Genomic DNA, 23,049 nt, shown 5'->3' with positions numbered 1-23,049 from the left:
TTTTTCAGGGGACATTCCTGATCCAGGGATCGAACTCAGGTCTCCTGCATTGCAGATGGATTCTTTCCGAGTCACCAGGGAGTCAGGGTGTGTACTAAAGAGATTTTCATCCCTTAAGAGCAGGGTAGGGGAGAAGAAAGTAAAAGGATGGTTATTTAGGCTTTTCTCCAAATGTTCACTGGAAACAAATATACAAGGATCCTAAGAAATTAATGCAAGGAAGCAGAAAAGTTTAGGTAGGTAAGGGATTTTCAGTTAGAATTAAATCTGAAAGATTCTTTATTATAAATTAAGAAGTTTGGGATTAAAAAAAAATTAGTTAAACTGTTTTTATTCTTTTGGTTTAATGAATTTTAAAAATGATGCATTTGTCAGTACTGTTAGATGGTAATGAAAGAAGAAGAAAATATCAATACAAAAAAAACCCAAAAGAATCATAAAAGACTACTTTGCTCAAGTCTGTGTAAACAAACTTGAAAACTAAATGAAATAGATAATTTATTAGAAAGTGTATTTTATCAAAACTAACCACAAGAGATGGAAAATCTAAAATTTACAACAAAAGTCATTGTTGTAAAATTGATATCACTCAACACATTAATAGAGCTACACAGAAGAAAAATATCATGGCAAAGGTGATGAAAAGACGCTTTAAAAATTCAATGCCCATTCTTGTTGAAAATACTGGATATAAAAGCACACTTTTTTAACATAATAAATTTCAGCCCCACAATAAGCCAGTACCACCCAGTAAGGAAATACTAGATATACTGTATTACTAAAGTCAGGGAAAGCCCCATTTTTACCACTCTTACTCATTTTATCAGCCAACACAGAGAATGAAATTAGAAAGGAATACTACCGACAGGGGTACAATTAAATAACTAGAATATCCCAAAGAATCAACTAAATATCACTACAGCAAGATAATCCAGTAATTTAGTGAAGCATAAAACACAGAAATCTTTCCTTTATATGTAGAAAGAGAAACCAGATAAAACATAAAACAGAAGAAAAGATCTTATCTATAATGAAAAAGACACAGGCATAAACTGAATAAAGAGTTCAAAACATGTATGAGGAAAACTATGGAACACTTCTGAGAGACACAAAGGTAGATTTCAACAAATGGAAAGACGATACATTTGTGTACTAAAGATTCAGTATCATAAAGATGTCATTTCTCCCTGAGTTAATTTTACATGGTCCCAATATAAATACTATACAAAAATTTTTAAATTTTGTTTTCTACAGCTGCTGCTGCTAAGTCACTTCAGTCGTGTCCAACTCTGTGTGACCCCATAGACGGAAGCCCACCAGGCTCCCCCGTCCCTGGGACTCTCCAGGCAAGAACACTGGAGTGGGTTGCCATTTCCTTCTCCAATGTGTGAAAGTGAAAAGTGAAAGTGAAGTCGCTCAGCTAGACAACTGAAAAAAAAAAAAAAACCAAGCAAAAAAAGGGAAAATATGAAGGGAAGAGCAAGAGTATACGTATGTCATATTCAATTACTGGTGCAAAGCCATTATAAGTAAAACAGTATGAGGGTAACTGTGCTGTATCAGTAAGCTAATTTCTCAGTTCTTACCCTTATACTATGGATATATAAGATGTTAACATTAGGAGAAACGAACTGAAGAGTACATAGGAACTCTCTTATTTTTCTAACTCTTTTATAAGTACAAAGTTATTTAAAAATAAAAAGGCTTTAAAAAGCTATGATACTGGCAGATGACTAGATCAACCAAGGGAACACATTTTTTTTAAACTCCAGAAGTATATGTAAAGTTAGTCATAATAAAGGTAGTATCTCAAAAACACCCAAGAAGATGAACTTTAAGTGGCGAGGGCAACAGGACAGCCATGAGGGAACAAAGTGGCACCTGTCTCTGACACTACACATGAGGGTCAAGCACAAAAGAAACAGCGGCTGAAACGCTCAAGAACATTATGTGGCATTCATGTTGTAGAAAAGAGTTGTGCTTTTAAATAAAGCTACTGAAATGGAACATACCCTCTTCCAAGGAGGCTATTACAGAGCAACAGACATCTTATTTGCGAAAGGGTAAGGCACATGGAAATTAAAAGACGCTTGCTCCTTGGAAGGAAAGTTATGACCAACCTTGATAGCATATTAAAAAGCAGAGACATTACTTTGGCAACAAAGGTCCGTCTAGTCAAGGCTATGGTTTTTCCCGTGGTCATGTATGGATGTGAGAGTTGGACTGTGAAGAAAGCTGATCGCCGAAGAACTGATGCTTTTGAACTGTGGTGCTGGAGAAGACTCTTGAGAGTCCCTTGGACTGCAAGGAGATCCAACCAGTCCATTCTAAAGGAGATCAGTCCTGGGTGTTCATTGGAAGGACTGATGCTAAAGCTGAAACTGCAATACTTTGGCCACCTCATGCGATGAGTTGACTCACCAGAAAAGAGTCTGATGCTGGGAGGGACTGGGGACAGGAGGAGACGGGGACGACAGAGAATGAGATGGCTGGATGGCGTCACTGACTCGATGGACATGAGTTTGAGTGAACTCCGGGAGTTGGTGATGGACAGGGAGGCCTGGCGTGCTGTGATTCATGGTGTCGCAAAGAGTCGGACACGACTGAGCAACTGAACTGAACTGAACTGAAGGCACATGGAAGGCCTGTTGGACTTCTGAAATGATTATGTCTATTACTAGAATAGGGGTAATAAATCAAGTTCTTAGGTTACGTCAAACAAATGGGAAAGGTTTTCACTGGATATAAAAGCACAACTACTTTTAATTAAACAGGATACATCCATGCAGTGGAATAATACACTGGCTTTAAAAATGAGGTTGATGTAAAAACAAAGAAAACAAAGAGAGAAAACAAGAGAGTACAGATCACTGTCTCATACTGTTCATCCTGTTTTAGTAAAAAATAAAAGGGTTGTAAAACGATTAAAATGTCATTGAAAGGATATACAAAAACACTGATTGCCTCTGGAAAAGTCTCAGCTCTGCTGAGAAGATGCCTTCCTTTTCCTTGTATACCTTTTTGTAAAAGTTTGAAGATCAGAGCAAAAGGTTGGGAATGTTAGAGACAGACAAGGTCCCAAACGTATAAAGTGAACAACATTCAAAGGTAAGGGAATTAACTCAAGAAGAAATAGATAATAGTTCTACAACCACTGAAAGCTGGAGGAGTTAAATGTTCCCCCTCTCCTCTGTCCAACACAAAAAAAATACCAGATTCAAATGGTTTTATAAACACTCAACCCTGGGTGTTCACTGGAAGGACTGATGCTAAAGCTGAAACTGCAATACTTTGGCCACCTCATGCGAAGACTTGACTCTTTGGAAAAGACCCTGATGCTGGGAGGGATTGGAGGCAGGAGGAGAAGGGGACGACAGAGAATGAGATGGCTGTATGGTATCACCGACTCTGTGGACATGAGTTTGAGTGAACTCCGGGAGTTGGTGATGGACAGGGAGGCCTGGCATGCTGTAATTCATGGGGTCACAAAGAGTCGGACACGACTGAGCGACTGAACTGAACTGAACCAAACATTTGAGTATCATTCCAACCTATGCAAACTTTTCCAAGAATAAAAATAAAGGAAATATTCCCCAACCCATTCTATTAGGCTAATACAGTCATGATATAAAAGTCAAAGGTACTGTGAAAAAGATAATCATAGGCTAACATCACTTATGAATACTGACACAAATATCTTAAACAAAGTGTCAGGAAATAGAACACAAAAGTATAAAGAAACTATAGCAGAATCAAGCTGAGTTTACTCCAAGAATGCAAAGATGGTTTAGCACTGGATGATTTACATGTGTCATTCACTTCATTAAAACATTAAAGAAGAAAAACCATATGATCATCTCAATAAAGAACAAACATTTGGAAAAAGTCATTATCTACTCAAGATAAAAACTCAATGAATTGGAAACAGAGAGGATCTGCCAAAAACATTAAATGTCATTCTTAATACTGAAATACTAGAGGCATTCTTTTTAAAATCAAAAGCACGATAAGGATTCTCTACTGTTACATCATAATCCTGGAAGTTCTAATTAGGACAGGAAATTTTTAAAAATGAAATCATAATTGAAAATGAAGAAATAAACCAAAAATCTCAAGAAATAGGAAACTTTAACAAGTCAGATTAAAAGAAGTAATTCTGCACCTCACGCATTTTTAATTTTCTCTTTATTTAACAACAATAGAGGTACTTATTCTTCATTCTCTTCCTCTTTTCTACTAAAGCCAGGTAGATAATCAGTCTCCTATCTGCTATATTCTTTCCCCACCCCTTCCTTTCCTTTACATTTGTAAACGGCTACATTCATTGGCTGGACTCTGTTAAAGTCCATTCCAAGTGAGGGCAATTTCCAAGATGGCCACCAAAATTACCTGGAACAGAGGTTGGATAATTTTCTACAAGGGCTGGATAATAAGTCTTTGTAAACGATATGATTTCTGTCGCAACTACTTGACTCTGTTGCTGGAGCACAAAAGCAGCCACAGACAATACATAAATAAATGCACATGACTGTTCAAATAAAACTGTTTTCAACAACAGGAGCAATCTGCTAACCCCTGGCCCAGGGCACGAATTCACAATTCTGGTTTTCAAGCCCCTTAAGGTAGCGCACATAATTTCAAAGGCTACTGGAAATTTCAAAATTAATATGTTACTATTTATTTATTGGCTGCACCATGCAGTCTGCAGGATCTTAATTCTCAAACCAGGGGCTGAACACAGGCCCATGGCAGTGAAAGCATCAAGTGCTAATCACTGGACTAGGAAAGTATTCCCTAGTATTTTTTCTTAAATGAGAAGTAGCCTGAAAAGAGACCTGGGAAGTCGTAAGGGCTTTATACTTCAGTGATCATCTTTAATTTCCACGACTTCTTCCTCTTCCAGAAACAACCTGCACCTGCTCCCTTTCATTCTGTGACACTGTCAGCACATTCTTTTAACTGTTGTTTGTTAGTATCACTTCACAATGAGGTCTTAGGAGAAAGAAGTGATAAACCAAGTGAGTTTTAACTCACTAGCTTGTATCAGAAATTATTTTTTACATTAAGATTTTTAATTCATTTAGAATTTTTTTTATACTATGAGTGGTTTAACTGAATTGACTCTCATACGAATAACCAATTACAGAATGATTAATTAAAATATTTCTTTTTCACTTAACTATGCTAAATTCTCATATATACATAGAACTGTAACTGTATTACATTTATATGAATTTGAAACAGATTAAAAAATCTTACCTCAGTCAGGAATAATTCAATCAAATTTTCTATTTTTTTTTTTCCCAAGAAAAGGCCCTGTGCATTTTGTATCGAATTGATTTCCAGCTTTTTGGTTATTTGATTTGCCATGAGTGAAACACCAAATTTGCTAACACTAGTATTATTTTATATAATACATACCCCTTATGGAACCACCTTATCCAATTATCCTATGAATTCTAACAGTCTTTTCCTATAGATTTTCTGGGTATGTAATCATATAATCTATCAGTTCAGTTCAGTCGCTCAGTCGTGTCTGACTTTTTGCGACCCCATGAATCACAGCACGCCAGGCCTCCCTGTCCATCACCAACTCCCAGGGTTCACTCAAACTCATGTCCATCGAGTCGGCGATACCATACAGCCATCTCAATCTCTGTCGTCCCCTTCTCCTCCTGCCTCCAATCCCTCCCAGCATCAGGGTCTTTTCCAATGAATCAACTCTTCGCATGAGGTGGCCAAAGTATTGCAATTTCAGCTTTAGCATCAGTCCTTCCAATGAACATCCAGGACTGATCTGCTTTAGGATGGACTGGTTGGATCTCCTTGCAGTCCAAGGGACTCTCAAGAGTCTTCTCCAACACCACACTTCAAAAGCATCAATTCTTCGGCGATCAGCTTTCTTCAGGGTCCAACTCTCACATCCATACATGACCACTGGAAAAACCATAGCCTTGACTAGACGGATCTTTGTTGGCAAAATAATGTCTCTGCTTTTTAATATACTATCTAGGTTGGTCATAACTTTCCTTCCAAGGAGTAAGCGTCTTTTAATTTCATGGCTGCAATCACCATAAGAAGTGATAATTTTGTCTTTTCTTTCCTAATAATTAGACCTCTTTTTGTCATACTGTTAGCTTGAATCAACTTCAAAATAATATTTTAACAGTGATCTTATTCCTGATTTTAATAGAAATGATATCATAATTCACCATTTAAAAATCTTACTCTTAGATTTCAGTAAATATTTTTAACAAATATTTTTAACATTCAGGTATTTCCCTTTTATTTAAAAATAATTTTAGGAGTGGCTTCTAAATGATTTTATAGCACGTTTTGATAATGCATCAGTCAGTTCAGTCGCTCAGTTGTGTCTGACTCTTCGCGACCCCATGGACTGCAGCATGCCAGGCTTCCCTGTCCATTACCAACTCCCAGATCTTACTCAAACTCATGTCCATTGAATCGGTTATGATATCCAACCATCTCATCCTCTGTCTATCCCCTTCTCCTCTTGCCTTCAATCTTTCCCGCATCAGGGTCTTTTCCAAGTAGTCAGTTCTTCGCATCAGCTGGCCAAAGTATTGGAGCTTCAGTTTCAGCATCAGTCCTTCCAATGAATATTCAGGACCAATTTCCTTTAGGATGTCTCCTTGCATCCTTGGATCTTCTTGCAGTTCAAGGGACTCTCAAGTCTTCTCCAACACCACAGTTTAAAAGCATCAATTCTTTGGTGCTCAGCTTTCTTTATAGTTCAACTCTCACATCCATACATGACTCCTGGAAAAACCATAGCTTTGACTAGACAGACCTTTATTGGCAAAGTAATGTCTCTGCTTTTTAATATGCTGTCTAGGTTGGTCATAGCTTTTCTTCCAAGGAGCAAGTGTCTTTTTTTTTTTTTTGGAGCAAGTGTCTTTTAATTTCATGGCTGTAATCAGCATCTGCAGTGATTTTGAAGCCTCAAAAAATAAAGTCTACCACTGTTTCCCCATCTATTTCCCATGAAGTGATGGGACAGGATGCCATGATCTTAGTTTTCTGAATGTTGAGCTTTAAGCCAACTTTTCACTCTCCTCTTTCACTTTCATCAACAAGTTCTTCAGTTTCTCTTCACTTCCTGCCATGAGGGTGGTGTCATCTGCATATCTGAGGTTATTGATATTTCTCCCGGCAATCTTGATTCCAGCGTGGCATTTCAAATGATGTACTCTGCATATAAGTTAAATAAGCAGGGTGAAAATATACAGCCTTGTCGTACTCCTTTCCCTATTTGTAACGAGTCCGTTGTTCCATGTCTGGTTCTAACTGTTACTTCTTGACCCGCATACAGGTTTCTCAGAAGGCTGGTAAGGCAGTCTGGTATTCTCATTTCTTGAAGAATTTTCCAGTTTGTTGTGATCCACACAGTCAAAGGCTTTGGCATAGTCAATAAAACAGAAGTAGATATTTTTCTGGAACTCTCGAGCTTTTTCGATGAGCCAGCAATTGTTGGCAATTTGATCTCTGGTTCCTCTGCCTTTTCTAAATCTAGCCTGAACATCTGGAAGTTCTTGGTTCACGTACTGTTGAAGCCTGGCTTGGAGAATTTTGAGCATTACTTTGCTGGCATGTGAGATAAGTGCAGTTGTGTGGCAGTTTGAGCGTTCTTTGGCACTGCCTTTCTTCGGGATTGGAATGAAAACTGACCTTTTCCAGTCCTGCGGCCACTGCTGAGTTTTCCAAATTTGCTGGCATATTGAGTGCAGCACTTTCACAGCATTATCTTTTAGGATTTGAAATAGCTTAATGGAATTCCATCACCTCCACTAGCTTTGTTCATAGTCATGCTTCCAAAGGCCCATTTGACTTTGGACTCTAGGATGTCTGGCTCTAGGTGAGTGATCACACCATCGTGGTTACTTGGGTAACGAAGATCTTTTTTTCTATAGTTCTTCTGTGTATTCTTGCCATCTTTTCTTAATATCTTCTGCTTCTGTTAGTTCCATACTGTTTCTGTCCTTTATTGAGCCCATCTTTGCACGAAATGTTCCCTTAGCATCTCTAATTTTCTTGAAGAGATCTCTAGTCTTTCCCATTCTATTGCCTTCCTCTATTTATGATAAAACATAACCATACAGTTTTTCTTTTAATCTGCTGATGCTGTCAGTTACCATATTTTCTCATTTTGATCCATCCTCCATTTCTGCAATAAACCCTACCTGTTCATATTTTATTAATTTTACTACTTTGTTCATTGCTCAGTATTTCATGTTAATTTTTATGAAAGAAATCACAATATGACTGAAATTTACAGTATTTTAAATTGCGGGTTTAAATTAACTTTATGCTAATTTTATATGGTCTAGATAGTTTGAAAAACAACTTATCTAGTCTTTGAAAGTCAGCTAGAATTCAGATCACAAAGTGTTTGTTTAGATGAAAGATTTTTGAGTATTTAAAATTTTCTTCTGTTGTTAAGCCTTTTCATTGTTTCTTCATCTTCCTGTATCAATTTGATTCATTAACGATTCACCCATAAATTATCCATCTTCTCTAGCTTTTCAAGTATAAGCAGAGCATTGTATACAGTCTCTTTAAAATGTGTCTCCTTTCCCATTCACGCTCTTTTTATCTTTTGTTCCTTTAACCCAGCTTTACCGGGTTTCACCTATTTTATTCATCTTTAACTCCTCCCAAAATCCACTGTTAGTGTTATATATCCTTTCCACTATTTTGTATTCTATTTTATTCATTTCTGAATTTACCTTTACTAATTATATCCTCTTATTTTCCACTGGCTTATTTTGTTCTTTATTGTTATTTAAATTGACCAGTAATTCATTTACTGCCTTTATTTCCATGTTCATTTCTTTCTTCTTTAATAATAATAATTTAAGGTATAATACTAAGTTTCTCCTCAGTATAGCTTTAGCCATATTTCATAGGTTTTAGTATGAAGTGGTTCCCTCTTTATTTCTTGATAATTTATAATTTCAATATTGACTTCTTTGACTCAGGGGTACTTAAGATTTTTCTCAATTATTAGCTATATAAAATGACTTGTGAGTCATCTTTTTCTTGCCACTGATTTATTGTTTATTAGACCTACTGGAGACTGTTGCCTACAAATGCTATTATTTTGAATTTTTAAAAGTTTGCCCTGTTATCAAGAACATGACTAATTTTCATAAATATCTGACTGAAATTTTTAAAAAAGGAAAGTGTATAAAGTTCTAAAACAGGTATATAATATGCTAATACCTGTAGCATATTATTTAAATCCTCTGTATATCTGCTAATCTTTCTACTTGATGAAATGTAGAAAGTCTACCATTTATTGCATATTTACAACAGGTCATATAAGTGCCATATACATATCTGTGCGTGTGCGTGTGTGTGTATGTAGTTTAATCTTCACCAACTGTGATGTAGGTATCACTTCGTATTTTAGAGTTAAGGAAGATGGGACTTCAAAAATGGCAAGTAACTTTCCTAAAAACACAGATCAAATGGCTGAGCCAAAATTTTGAAGTCATATTTTTTCTCAATGCTCATGCTCCTAAGACCATGCTCCTACCTCTACGTAGCTTTCACGATCTAGTGTACTTAATACCAATCTTCATTCCAAACTTATTTTCTATTAAGTTCCAAAATAACCCTTCTCTTTAACTAATTCCCTCTTCACTCTTCCATACAAACTATTTTGTACTTCTGCTCAGAAATCATCTCTTTTTTGAATGCCCCATTCTTTTCCCGCTCTGCTTTGGTATACTTTAAAGCCCAATTCTGTTTCCTCACATAAAAACCTTCCAAAATTTGTATCACAAGTCATAGGGGAAAATACTCTTACTTAAAACTTGCAAAAAAAAAAAAAGGCAAAGATGAATGTACTCAGGAATTACTGTATGCTTAAAGAATCATATTGGCTATGACTATGACATCAGCTGCTAATGTTTAAATGTCACTTTAAATTGCTATGTTTTTTTAAACAACAACAACAAAAAAGTCTGTCTTCCACAAGCCAATAATGAGTCTTCCTGGTAATTGTTCAGTAAATACTATACAACTTGGTTTAACTGTTTTCTAATTATTCCATTTTACTTTGGCAAGTTTTGTTTCCCACCTCTTTTTTTTTTGTATTACTTAAAAAAAATTTTTTTTTTTATTATTTAAATTGGAGGCTCATTACTTTAGGACACTGTACTGGTTCTGCCTTACATCGACATGAATCCGCCACGCTGTTTCCCACCTTTAGGACAAGGTTTGTATCTAATAGTTTCGTGACTCCCAAAACATTCAGTGCAAGTCACAAAAAGATAAATACATGCAAGAATAAACAGCCACAGAGAGCAAAGAAGAGTAAAAAGAGGGCACAAATTCAGAGACTGTCCAAGATGACTTTCCCGTTAAAAAAGTAAGATGATGGATTTCTTTCTGTACAATTCAAATCGAGAAACATCTGAAAACTAAATTATTCCCAAGACACCATGCAAATATTATAGGGAGGTTTCATGGGGGTGAATCAGGTTTCCCAAAATACGTTGAGTCACTAGTAGCTAATCCCTGGAACTTGTGAAAAATGGCCTCACTTGGAAAAAGGATCTTTGCAGATGTAATCAAATTAAGATAAGGTCCTATGGGATTAGGACTGGCCCTAAACCCAATGACTGGCATCCCTAAAAATAGGCCATGTGAAGAAATGACCAGAGACACAGGGAAAATGCCAAGTGACAATGGAGGCAGAGACTGGAGTGAGGCAGCTGCAACCCAAGGAACGCCAGAGAATGCCAGCAACTACCACCAGCCAGGGAGAAAGGCGGGGAACAGAGTCTCAGAGTCTCTAGAAGGTTTCAACTTGGCCGACACTGTGATTTTGTACTTTTAGTCCCAGTACTGTGAGAGAATACTTTTCTATGGTTCTAATCCACAAGTATGTGGAACTCTAGCAGCTCTACAACACTGAAAAGATAAACTGACATGTTCCTTATTCTCAATATCTTATAATCTAGCAAATGGATAATATGCCAGTAGGAAGGGGAAACAGGTTCTGTATGCAAACAAATCAGACATTCTCGTCTCATCTTACATTCCCTTGGCTCATTTTAACTGTAGTCACTGCCGCACCAAACACAGCTCACGGCATGACTGCACCAGGCATCCTTTGCTTTCTGTTCTAGGATCTCTGTGACACTCCAGTGTGGGTCCCCAACATTCATGCATGTACAGCCTGTGTAAGAGTGAACACGAGTTGGGACTAAAGGCGAATGGGAGCTAGTACGCATAATTCTTTTCCTTAGGTAAACAATTTTATACCACTCCTCTGAAAGTCCCCGCTTTCCAAATTGTCTGAAGTGGTGATCAACTTGAGAACACATACTGGCTGTACTTCTTCACTATTTAACATTTTCTAAGCCACTGCTACTCTTGTTTCTGGATCACTTCACAAAGCAAGTATTTCATACAAGTCTTGTCTCAAGATTCCGACTTACAGGAGACTCGGGCACACAAGTTGTTGTTGTTGTTTAGTCATTAAGTTGTGTCCAACTCTTTTGCAATCCCATGAACTGTAGCCTGCCAGGCTCCTCTGTCCATGGGATTTCCAGGCAAGAATACTAGAGTGGGTTGCCATTTCCTTCTCCAGGAGATCTTCCCGACCCAAGGATCAAATCTGTGTCTCCTGCTTGGCAGGTGGATTCTTTACCACTGAGCCACCTGGGAAGCCCCAAGATAAAAATTACCTACAATTCAAAGGCAAGTTTGGGCTCAAGAGACTGACAGAGTTTATGAGAGTCACACCTTGCTGAGACAATTGGAGGTAATTGCATAAATGTGGACTGGAACCACATTGTGGCTAGGTAACATCACAGTGTGAGGAAGATGAGGTTTGGATAGAGTACCCACAGAAATGGTATAACAAGACTAAAAGGTACAGCCACACTCCTTTAACGTTTCTCAGCTTCTATTTTAAACAACATCAGAAGTAGCTAATATACTGACAAATTAAATGATAATAAAACTAAGACTCTAAAAATAGCTAGAACATATATTTCAATATTCTTCAATGGATAAATGGTTACCATGTTAGTCATTATTATATACCATACTATAAACAAATTTGGTAAATGAAATATGAATTTACTCAAAAAAGTAACATTCCTTCACAAAAACAAAACTTAAAAAAAAAAAAAACCACTTCAGAATTGCATGTGTGCATCTGAAAAAAAAAAAGGAAAAAGAACTGTATGTGTATGCCTACAGTACAGTAGTCCCACGAAGATGTCCACGTACCAATCCTGGAAGGCAGTCAATGTGTTACCTTTCATGGCTAAGGGGACTTTGTGGATGTGAACAAGTGAAGTTTCTTAATATTGGGAAAATTTCCTGAATTATATGAGTAGACCTGCTGTAATCACAAGGGTTCTTACAAGAAGCAAACAGAAAAGTCTGAGTCAGAGGAGATGTGAAGACAGAAACAGAGGGTCAGATAGAGGTTTACTGTGTTGCTTGCATAAAGACGAAGAAGAGGCCATGAACCAAGGAATGCAGTTGGACTCTAGAAGCTGAAAAAAGCAGGTACATGGATTCACCAAACAGCCTCTGGAGAAAGCATAGCACTGCTGCTATCATGATTTTGGTCCAATGAAAACCATTTCAGACTTCTGATTTCCAAGGTTGTAAGATAATAAATTTGGGCTGTTTTAAACACTAAGTTTGTGATAATTTGTTACAAACAACAATATGAAAAATATCCTATAATCCAGTGATCCCTCTTCCAAGGATAAATTCCAGTGAAATCTCACCAGACATGAAGTGATCTTGAAATACATCCACAATTTCTTTGGCCTTACCCCTTCAAAAACTGAAGCTTTATCCATCTCCTCTTGTGTGGTCTAGACTAAGTGACTCACTGCTAATGAAGAGGATATGGCAGAAGTGATGGAGTATGACTTTCAAGACTATGTCATGAAAGGCTTCCTTCCTGCTCCATTTCTCTCTGGGATCACTGGGGGAAGCCAGTTGCAGTGTCATGGAGACTTTCAAGCAGGCCTTTATAGCAGCTCATGGCAAAGAAGTGAGGCCTTCTGCCAACAGTCAGGAGAAACAGAGTATGAGTTAATCTAGGAAGTTAATCCTCCAGTCTAGGCAAACCTTCAGATGATTGCAGGCCTGACATCTTAACTAACTTTATGAGAGACTGTGAGCCATATAACCAATTATGACATTACTGAATTTCTGCCCCAGAGAAACTCCAAAGTGTTAAGTATTTCTTGTTTAAGCCACTAAGATTTGGGGTAATTTATTATACTGATACATTACTAAAATAGTCTATAGGAAGTCTCATACAAGGATGCATACCATAGCAAAGTTTGTGGTAAAAGAGATTCAGAAAAAAAACCTTAAGGACGTTCCCATCTGATAGATATTACAGAACATTATATAGCAGGCTTAGTACCACAAACTAGATGGACAGAAAGTAAAATAGATCTTAAAAACAGTACGGAGGGACTTTGCTGGCAGACCAGTGGTTAAGACTCCACGCTTCTAATGCAGGGGACATATGTTCACTCCCTGGCAGAGAAACTAAGATTACACATACTGTGTGCGGGCATGTGTGCTAATTCACTTCAGTCGTGTTCGACTCTTTGCGACTCTATGGACTGTAGCCCACTAGGCTCCTCTGTCCATGGGATTTCTCAGGCAAGAATAGAGTGGGTTGCCATGCTCTCCTCCAGGGAATCTTACCAACTCAGGGACGGATCCCACGTCTCCTGCCTTGTAGGCAAATTCCTTACCAATGAACCATTGGGGAAGCCCCATGTTGTATATGGTAGCCACCCCCCTGAAAAATTTTTTAAATAGTATTAAGAAAATAAAAAATAGTATTGAGTTAAAAAAGTTAAAAAGTTATACAAATTAAAAACATAAATTTGGTACAATACCCCAAAGAAGAAAAAGTAGGAACCCAAATAAGTATTTCCACATCCAAGTTCAGAGCAGTGTTATTCATAAAAACCAAAAGATGAAAGCAACCCAAGTGTCCGTCAAAAAATGAATGGATAAACAAATGTAGTATACACACACTGGAATATTATTCAGCCTCAAAAAAGGTGGAAATTCTGACAGATGCAACAACATGGATGAACTCTGAAGACTTATCTTATTCAAGGTTCTCAGTTCAGTCAGTTCAGTTCAGTCGCTCAGTCGTGTCCGACTCTTTGCGACCCCATGAATCACAGCACACCAGGCCTCCCTGTCCATCACCAGCTCCCGGAGTTCACTCAAACTCATGTCCATCGAGTTGGTGATGCCATCCAGCCATCTCATTCTCTGTCGTCCCCATCTCCTCCCACCCCCAATAGGGAAGTCAAATTCATAGGGAAAGAAAATGGAATGGTGGTTGCCAGGAACTGGGAAGGAGGAAATGGAGAATCAGTGCCTACTCAGTATAGTTTCAGTTTGGGAATGTGAAAAAGAACTAGAGATGAATTGTGTGATACATTCACAACAATAGTTAATGCCACAGAACTATATATACACCTAAAATTGGTTGAGCTAGTAAATTTTATGTATGTATATTTTACCACGATTAAAAAAACCCTCATTAACTACAAAAAACACAAAATGCTGAACATTTCACAAGAATTAATGCATTCAGAAAATGAAGATCATGGCATCTGGTCCCATCACTTCATGGGAAATAGATGGGGAAACAGTGGAAACAGTGTCAGACTTTATTTTTTTGGGCTCAAAATCACTGCGGATGCTGACTGCACCCATGAAATTAAAAGACGCTTACTCCTTGGAAGGAAAGTTATGACCAGCCTAGATAGCATATTAAAAAGCAGAGACATTACTTTGCCAACAAAGGTCCGTCTAGTCAAGGCTATGGTTTTTCCCGTGGTCATGTATGGATGTGAGAGTTGGACTGTAAAGAAAGCTGATCGCCGAAGAATTGATGTTTTTGAACTGTGGTGCTGGAGAAGACTCTTGAGAGTCCCTTGGACTGCAAGGAGATCAATCCTGGGTGTTCTTTGGAAGGACTGATGCTAAAGCTGAAACTCCAATACTTTGGCTACCTCATGCGACGAGTTGACTCACTGGAAAAGAGTCTGATGCTAGGAGGGATTGGGGGTAGGAGGAGACGGGGACGACAGAGAATGAGATGGCTGGATGGCATCACCGACTCAATGGACATGAGTTTGAGTGTACTCCGGGAGTTGGTGATGGACAGGGGGGCCTGGCGTGCTGTGGTTCATGGGGTTGCAAAGAGTCGGACACGACTGAGCGACTGAACTGAATGCATATTTAAGAACACATGTGAATGAGTGCCTATAAGGGGAGTGGGAATAAAGGGGTGAAAGCTTGCCTTGTGGGACTGATGATGTCATGATTTACAAAAATAATTTTCAAGAACATACCTAACAAGTGAGATGTCACCTACATCAAAACAAGAAACGACCTATGTAACTTTCCCTCTAACCTTACAGAAACCAAGAACCACAAATTATTGACTATTACAGCTCGAAGATCTAAAATCACTTCATCTTTTACATTCAAGGCACTTAATACTTCGAAAGAAATTTAATTTCAGAATTATCTGCTATTCCAAGCACATTTTACAAGGCATTGTGTTTCAAACAGCAAACTACCACATTCCTTGATGTTAGAAGACATTTTAGATAATATAAATCTTTAAAGATTGTAGGAGCAGCCAAAGCAGTGTTTTCAATGCAGTAGCAATAATATTTCACATAATATTTCTACTGTAAGTTTCTTAAAGGTTAGTTTCCATGTCTTATTTGACTCTTGTACCTTTATATTGTCTGGCATTTAGTAGGTACTCAGCTACATAGTTGGAGAAGGCAATGGCAAGCCACTCCAGTACAATTGCCTAGAAAATCCCATGGATGGAGGAGCCTGGTAGGCTGCAGTCCCTGGGGTCGCTAAGGGTCGGACACGACTGAGCGACTTCACTTTCACTTTTCACTTTCACACACTGGAGAAGGAAATGGCAGCCCACTCCAGTGTTCTTGCCTGGAGAATCCCAGGGACGGGGGAGCCTGGTGGGCTTCCGTCTATGGGGTCACACAGAGTTGGACACGACTGAAGTGACTTAGCAGCAGCAGCAGCAGCTACATAGTGAATGTACTTCCTCAAGGCAACTTCTCTACATCATATTACTCTAGCCTATCCTGTGTACTAGGTGAAATTACACTCAGAGATTAGTAAAAATACAAAGCGGGGGAGGTCAAAATTAAAGAAAACATTTAATATAAGAAGACTGCTGAATGACGTGAGATTACTTTTAAAAACAGAGAAAATGGCAAAAATCTAAGGAACAAGGCATGAAAGACTGCAATTAACAGCTTTGATTCACTTCACACACATACTTAGGAATATTTAACTTCTGAACTCAATAGCTCCATTCTGACCATAACAATTGTAAAAGTGTTAGATGCTCAGTTGTGTCCAACACTTTGCAACCCCATGGACTGTAGCCTGCCAGGCTCCTCTGTCCATGGAATTCTTCAGGCAAGAATACTAGAGTGAGTAGCCATTTCCTTCTCCAGGGGATTTTTCCAACCCAGGGATCAAACCCAGGTCTCCTGCATCGCAGGCAGATTCCTTACCATCTGAGCCACCCATATTAATTAACAATGAATAATTTCAAAGACCACTAAAGCCAACAGTATAGTCTGATATTAGGTATTTCATAATAAATATAAAGGGAAAGAAACCAACTTTTCATACTTTAGCTCTTTCTTATTTAATCCCCCTAAAATTTCAATCTAATACTGTTCTATTTAGCACAAATATTAATTTGATTAATAAGATGATCTTTAAAAAGTATGTTATGAATGTCATTATGAAAACTGCTGCATCTCCACTTGCTTAGCTACCACGTATTTTACAAAGCATTCTTACACCATAGCTAAAAACGTTAAAACCGAGATTTCTTTTTCATTCGGTGAATGATTTGTTGATTTATATTGCTTTTCAAGTAATTTCTGTTATATACTATTTTGTATGTTATGCAACAAGCGACATTATAAAATAGTTTTACAGTTAGAACAGAAGACTTACATTCTTTATGTCCTTATATACAATACATGACCTTGTATAAAGTCACAGTATACGTAATTAGGAATAATCTATCATTTAAAATGAAAATAATGCTACACCGAGCTGTTTAAATAGTAAAATAAGATAATTTATATAAAAATAAGAACCATAAACTCTCAAAAACTATACCAGAGTTCAAAGATATGAATGGCATTAGCTATTAAATTTCACTTAAAATTTTCTTTAACTTATTGGAAAAATATCTCAAAGGATCTTCTAGAAAATTTAGATATACTACAAAAAACAAACAAATTTCGTTTAAAAATTTAATATATTATCTAAAATTCTAGGTACAATTTTCATCAGATTTTAAAAAGAGCTTCTAAGGACTATTAACCCTGATATACATGATTAATAATTCTTAGAGCAAAAATAGTTTTAAAAATAAAGAATAAAATTGCTTATTTATCAGTGAAAACCAGGCTAGTTTTATTCAAGTTCAATTCCTTATCTTGAAAAAAAATTTCTAAAACAAAAATTAAAGGTTCTTTCAAGACTTTCTAATACATAAACGTTACTTAAGATACATTGACCCTGAAGTGTTTTACAAAGCCACTGCCATCCTGATCAGAGGGTAGGAAGGTGTGACAAGCTGGCTACCATAAATAGGCATAAAGATAAGGCAGCATTTAAAACTATACTCAGTCTGAAAACATGTTTTTAGACATTTAATGAAAGGAACAAGAAACAGTGCAATGAAAAGACTCAATATCAAGAGTATATCTTATGAATATTCACTAGACAGAAATATATCTAAAAGAAAAATCATGGTGCTTTAATTTGAAATATTTGCCTATAGACTTTATTCAATGATATCTAAAAGTGACCAAAGAGTAATATAAATACTTAATACAGATCTTAAATATTAAGCCTATGAAAAAATTTATCACAATAATTTTTCCCAAAGTAATTTACATTATAAAGTGATTTACTCTTGAATAACCTAATTAATAGCAGAAAGCTATGCTAACAAAGGAAAAGATCTACTGCTTCATACATAATTTATTAAGATTTCCTACAGGATTTATTTGAAGCAAAGAATTTGAACATCTCTTCTGTGATATAGAATCAAAGTGTCTGATACATTCCACTGCCAAAACATTCATAGTCAGATATTCTTCCTACTTTAAAAAATCTAAATAATTTCTTCTATAGAGGTTGTTAATTATAAACTATGGCTTTTTATAAAAAGACTTTAACCAACAGCATTGCTGCGAGGGTTCTTACTCCTCTGCAGTTATCATTTCAGCCTGGGTGGGAGAAAGCACTGCTGCAGTCATCTGCAAAAAGGCACTAGGGTTGTGACTTCAAAGTAACAAAGGCACTGGTATCTTCACTCAGACCGTTTGCAAAAGCAGGCTCTTTGGTAACCAAAATTTCACCAATCAACCAAAGCCACCACTCAAGCTCTGCAGTACCTGCCTCCACCTCTTCCTCCTCTCCCAAGCTGCCCTCTCCACAAGGTTCACATCAGCCATCAGCAGCAGCTTTGTTATCCCCTCTTGGCTACCACTGCATGTGTCCCTGTGGCCGGGGAGGAAAAGCAGCCTTTCAATGGGCTAGAGCTCCTGCCATGAACATGCTCCATTCTTTGTTGTCCTCTACCCGTTTCCTTAGATACTATTATTCCACTCTACTCTGTCAACAGGCATTATAAAAACAAAACCTCTTTCTAGCTTCGAAAACAGCTCTCTCTCACCAGTCTCCCCTTAACACTCGTACCCCTCCCCCTTCTCCCTCTTCTGTCAAAATCCCAGGATCAGAAGCACAGGAAATCCATCTCCGGTGCTGCAGTAGAGGGAGGTGGGGGGAGACGCCCCTGCCTTTTCGCTTGGCGTGTGCCTGCAGACCCTGTGCCAAGGTAAGGCCATCGGCTTTAGACAGTGCAAGGGAAAATTGCCTCCCCTCGCACCCCGCCCGCTCTCACCCCAGGCCGCAAGCCGGCCGGAGCAGCTCCAGCACCTACCCCATTTCCGAGCCCAGCAGCAGCACCTCCATCCCGTCTCCAGTGACACCCAGGCGGGCTGCGCCACTACAGCCACATGTCGGTCACGTGTGCGCGCGCGCAGCCAATCGGCAGGTCCCCGACGGGAACGGGAGCGCCCTGGTCCGCATCCAGCGATTACACAGCGGCTCCACGCGCCTCTTTCCGACTCGCACTCTGCCCTCAAAGGGCAGCAACGCGAGGGCCCCGCCCCGCCCCGCCGCACGGCTCCGAGCCCAGGACGGCACCTAGCGCCCCCCGACTCTACCTCCGGGCCACCCACTGCAGCCGACGGAAGCTGACAAGCAGAAACAGTGGGGTGCGGGAGGTCCACGGGGCAGAAAGATTATTAGCACGAGATACTAGAGGTGGGTGGGTAAGTAACAAATTACATCTCATTCGTTACTTGCTAAGACTTACAGGCTTGCAGCACAGAGAAAAAGAATTCTACTAAATGTATCAAAACAATGCTACATTGCAAATCACCGATTAGCTAGGTAAGTCACTGGAACTATGAATTAAAAACACAAGTTTCCAGAAAAGCTATGAAGGCAGTACAGAAAAGTGGTTGAGACCAAAATCATGGAGTCACAGTCTGGGTTAAATCTTCTGCTCCTCTGATTTACTAGCTGTGTGACTTTAGTCACTTAAAGGCTCAGTGCTTAATTTCCCCCACAAAATGGGAATAGAAACGTTGAATAGAGGAGTTAATATATACGAAGCTGTATTCAGAACACATCCTGACACAGTAAATGCTATGAGTCACTACTAATCTGTGGCCTAACTATTGCAATGCAAATTCCACATTTCACTTAAATTTAACCAAGTAAAGCTTGAATTATTTTTTATTAGTTAGAAGGACAAAATCCAAATTGTCAAGGATTTAAACTGGATTTAAAATCTGGTTTAAAATGTGAGGGGTGTGGGGAATCAGTTTTCATGATCTATTTCAAATTTAAAAGAATACTTAACTTTAGGTTTTTAAATGAAATATATTTATTATAATCTTAATTTTTCAAATTAATAGCAAGAAAAGCACCGAGCAAGCTATCAAACAGCGTATCTGGAGCAATTTCATTTTAATAAAAATGGTATAAATTAGAAAAGTAATGGACAAAAAGCAAAATGCCCATAGATGTACACAGAGTGGATATTCACAGCAGTTATCCTTGGAAGGTGGATTATGGAGTAATTTCTGCTTTTGGATACTTTTTTCTTTTCTTTGTCTCTATATTATAATGCTTATAAAGCAAATACTCCCTAAATATCTGTTGAATTAACAAATGACTCACATATTGTTAGTAATTAGGAAATTTAAGTTTAAATATATTTAGAAACACTTTCCCTTGATATCTGAAAAGAAACATTAATCAATTTGGTTCTGTCCTAAATATCTCTTTTGTCAAGATGACTTAATTTTACAAAAGGCTTTCAAGACTCTCTTACTGAAAGTGCATGATTCATTGACTAGGACTTATTTAGTCATCAACTATTTGTGACAAATTCAGAATAAGGCCTAAAGCTTCTGGAAAGAAAAAGTACCCTTCTGAACACAGAATACATTTTAAAAGCTTTTAAAATAACTTCTTAGTACCCTAAGAAACAACTCCTGACTCTATGATTCAAGCTATTATTTAGTACACCAGTTTGCAGCCAAAGTATTTGTCTAAATGTTTATTACATGTGTTATACAAGTTAGTGATTCAAATGACAAAATTTTACAGAAAGCTATGACCATTATACATTCACCAATCAATATAATTCAAATAAAAAAACAAGCCAATCTAAAAATTTTACATTTTACAATGTTTTCAACTGAGTTTTTTTCAGTAAGATTTTCAAACCCTGTTTCTTAACAATTCCACAAGTTTGATTTGAATTTTGTATAACAATATATTTAGCTATTTTAAAAATTTACTTTAATTGAAGGATAATTGCTTTACAATATTGTATTGGTTTCTGCCATTCATCAACATGAATCAGCAATAGGCACACATATGTATACCCATATGTACATAGGTATACTCCCTCTCAAGTCTCCCTCCCACCTCCCATCCCATCCCATCCCCCTGAATCATACAGCAGATTCCCACTGGCTATCTATTTTACATATGGTAACGTATATCTTTCTGTATACTTAGTTATTTTTAAAACTACAATTAAAAACATACAATCAAAATGTACTGGCACAAATTTGGAAACAATGGAGGTCACTGAAACATTAATTTGTGCTAGTAGGTTTATATGTATCTCAGAATAAAGCTCCTGCCACCCCTATTCATATAAAAATGTCATCACTCAAGCAACATATATCTATGCATTAAAAATATTTTCTGAACAAAATTTACTACAGAAATAAGTGGTCTATTAAGGCTATTATAAGACTATACCAACAAACAGTCGCTGACTTCAAATGATCTGTGCTCATTAGGATTAGCTCGTCTGTTTTTAATAAATATTCACAAGTAAATGCTGAGGGATTCCCCGGTGACTCAGACAGTAAAGAATCTGCCAGGGGGTTGCAAAGAGTTGGATACGACTGAGTGACCAACACTTTCACTTTTCAAATAAATGTTATAAATACGAATGCATAGTTCACGTCAAGAAAACAAAAAAAACCCTCTGAACATTCTGTAACTTAAAAAAAAAATAGAATAGAAAGAATAGGATTCTATTCTGAATAGAAATAATAGGATTCTTAATATCTTAAACTTTGCATTCCATTTTGACATGAACATGTTAGGCCCAGTTTAACACTTGTGATTTCAAAAACTGACAAGAATATGGGCAACGATATCAACTAGTAAAAAATAAGTTAAAACCAGTGCTCTGAATGCAGCTATTTTGACTCCTGCGCTTTGTTAATACTCAACTCTTTGTTTACTGGAGACCTCAAATAGAACAGACTAGATTAATGCCTACAAAGAGATCAATGAAAGTTTTTTTCTTTAAAAATATAATTATGTATTGAAAAGGCATGTGCTAGTGTAGGTTCTCCAGGGGCTAAGCAATCAAATAAACCTCAAATTCATTTAACAACCTTCCAGTCTTTAGATTTGTACCGAGTTAGGGTATGACAAAAAAGCATAAGAAGAAAATAAAGTCAGTCACATTTCAAAGACCAACTGGTTCTGAAGACCAATTCTCCTCTCTTTTCTAGTTTTTATGGGACACGAGAAGGAGCTGAAATGTTATAAAGGCAATGGGATTTTTAGTGCTGTAGAGACTAAGTAGGAGATACATACACAGTCTTCATATAATATATATGTTCTGTGTTACTTCAAAAAGCAAGTTCCAAAATTGGTCTCACTGAGCTAAAATCAAGGTGTCTGCAGGGCTTTACTTCTTTCAGGAGGCTCCAGGGAGAACCTGTTTCTTGCCCTTTCCTGTTTCTAGAGACCAAAGACAGTCTCGGGTCAAGGGCTCTCCCCCATCTTCAAAACCAGCGGTGGTAGACCGCGCTCAGGCCACAGCACTGTCACTTTGCTCCCTCTGTCATCAGCTCTTTCTCTGACTCTCGCTCTTCTCTTCTCACTTCCATTCTCAAGGACTCACTTTAGACTGTTCTTACACTGGCCCACCTCCACAATCGGACAATCCAGGGTCTCTCCTCAGCAACTTTATTCTATCTTTAGCCTTAATTCCCTTCTGCAACATAATCCAACATATTCACAGGTTCTGGGGATTAGGAAGTAGACATCTTTCAGTTCAGTTCAGTTCAGTTCAGTCGCTCAGTCGTGTCCGACTCTCCAGACATCTTTAGGGAGCCATTATTCTGCCTAAACTGCACTAAAGTTTTATCTTCAACTATTCTAAAATCTGCACCCTAATACCAGTCCAATCAAACTAAAAAGTTGAAATAAAAGTGAAACTTTTTTCAAGTGAAAAAAGCTTTCACTTGAAAGTGAAAGTGAAGTCACTCAGTCCTGTCTGACTCTTTGTGATCTACCAGGTTCCTC

At 37.7% G+C, this 23,049-nt stretch overlaps 1 protein-coding gene across 8 annotated transcripts in view; it reads right to left on the bottom strand.

Moving 5' to 3' along the window:
* Window positions 1-23,049, bottom strand: part of APC (APC regulator of Wnt signaling pathway) — a 143,625-nt gene that overhangs the window by 86,167 nt on the left and 34,409 nt on the right. Inside the window, exon 1 of one of the 8 annotated variants that reach the window (XM_055436924.2) lies at window positions 19,073-19,286. The exons of the other annotated variants lie outside the window; for them this stretch is intronic. The gene's annotated coding sequence lies outside the window, so the exon portion shown is untranslated. Of the gene's footprint in view, window positions 1-19,072; window positions 19,287-23,049 lie in introns of those variants that run through there. 8 annotated transcript variants of the gene reach the window in all.

Source organism: Moschus berezovskii, chromosome 9, assembly GCF_049115385.1.
Source record: "Moschus berezovskii isolate FMDL1 chromosome 9, NW_MosBer_1.0, whole genome shotgun sequence".
NCBI classification, from domain to species: Eukaryota; Metazoa; Chordata; class Mammalia; order Artiodactyla; family Moschidae; genus Moschus; species Moschus berezovskii.
Note: the sequence above shows the minus strand (reverse complement) of the source record. Positions and strands in the feature narration are given on the sequence as shown.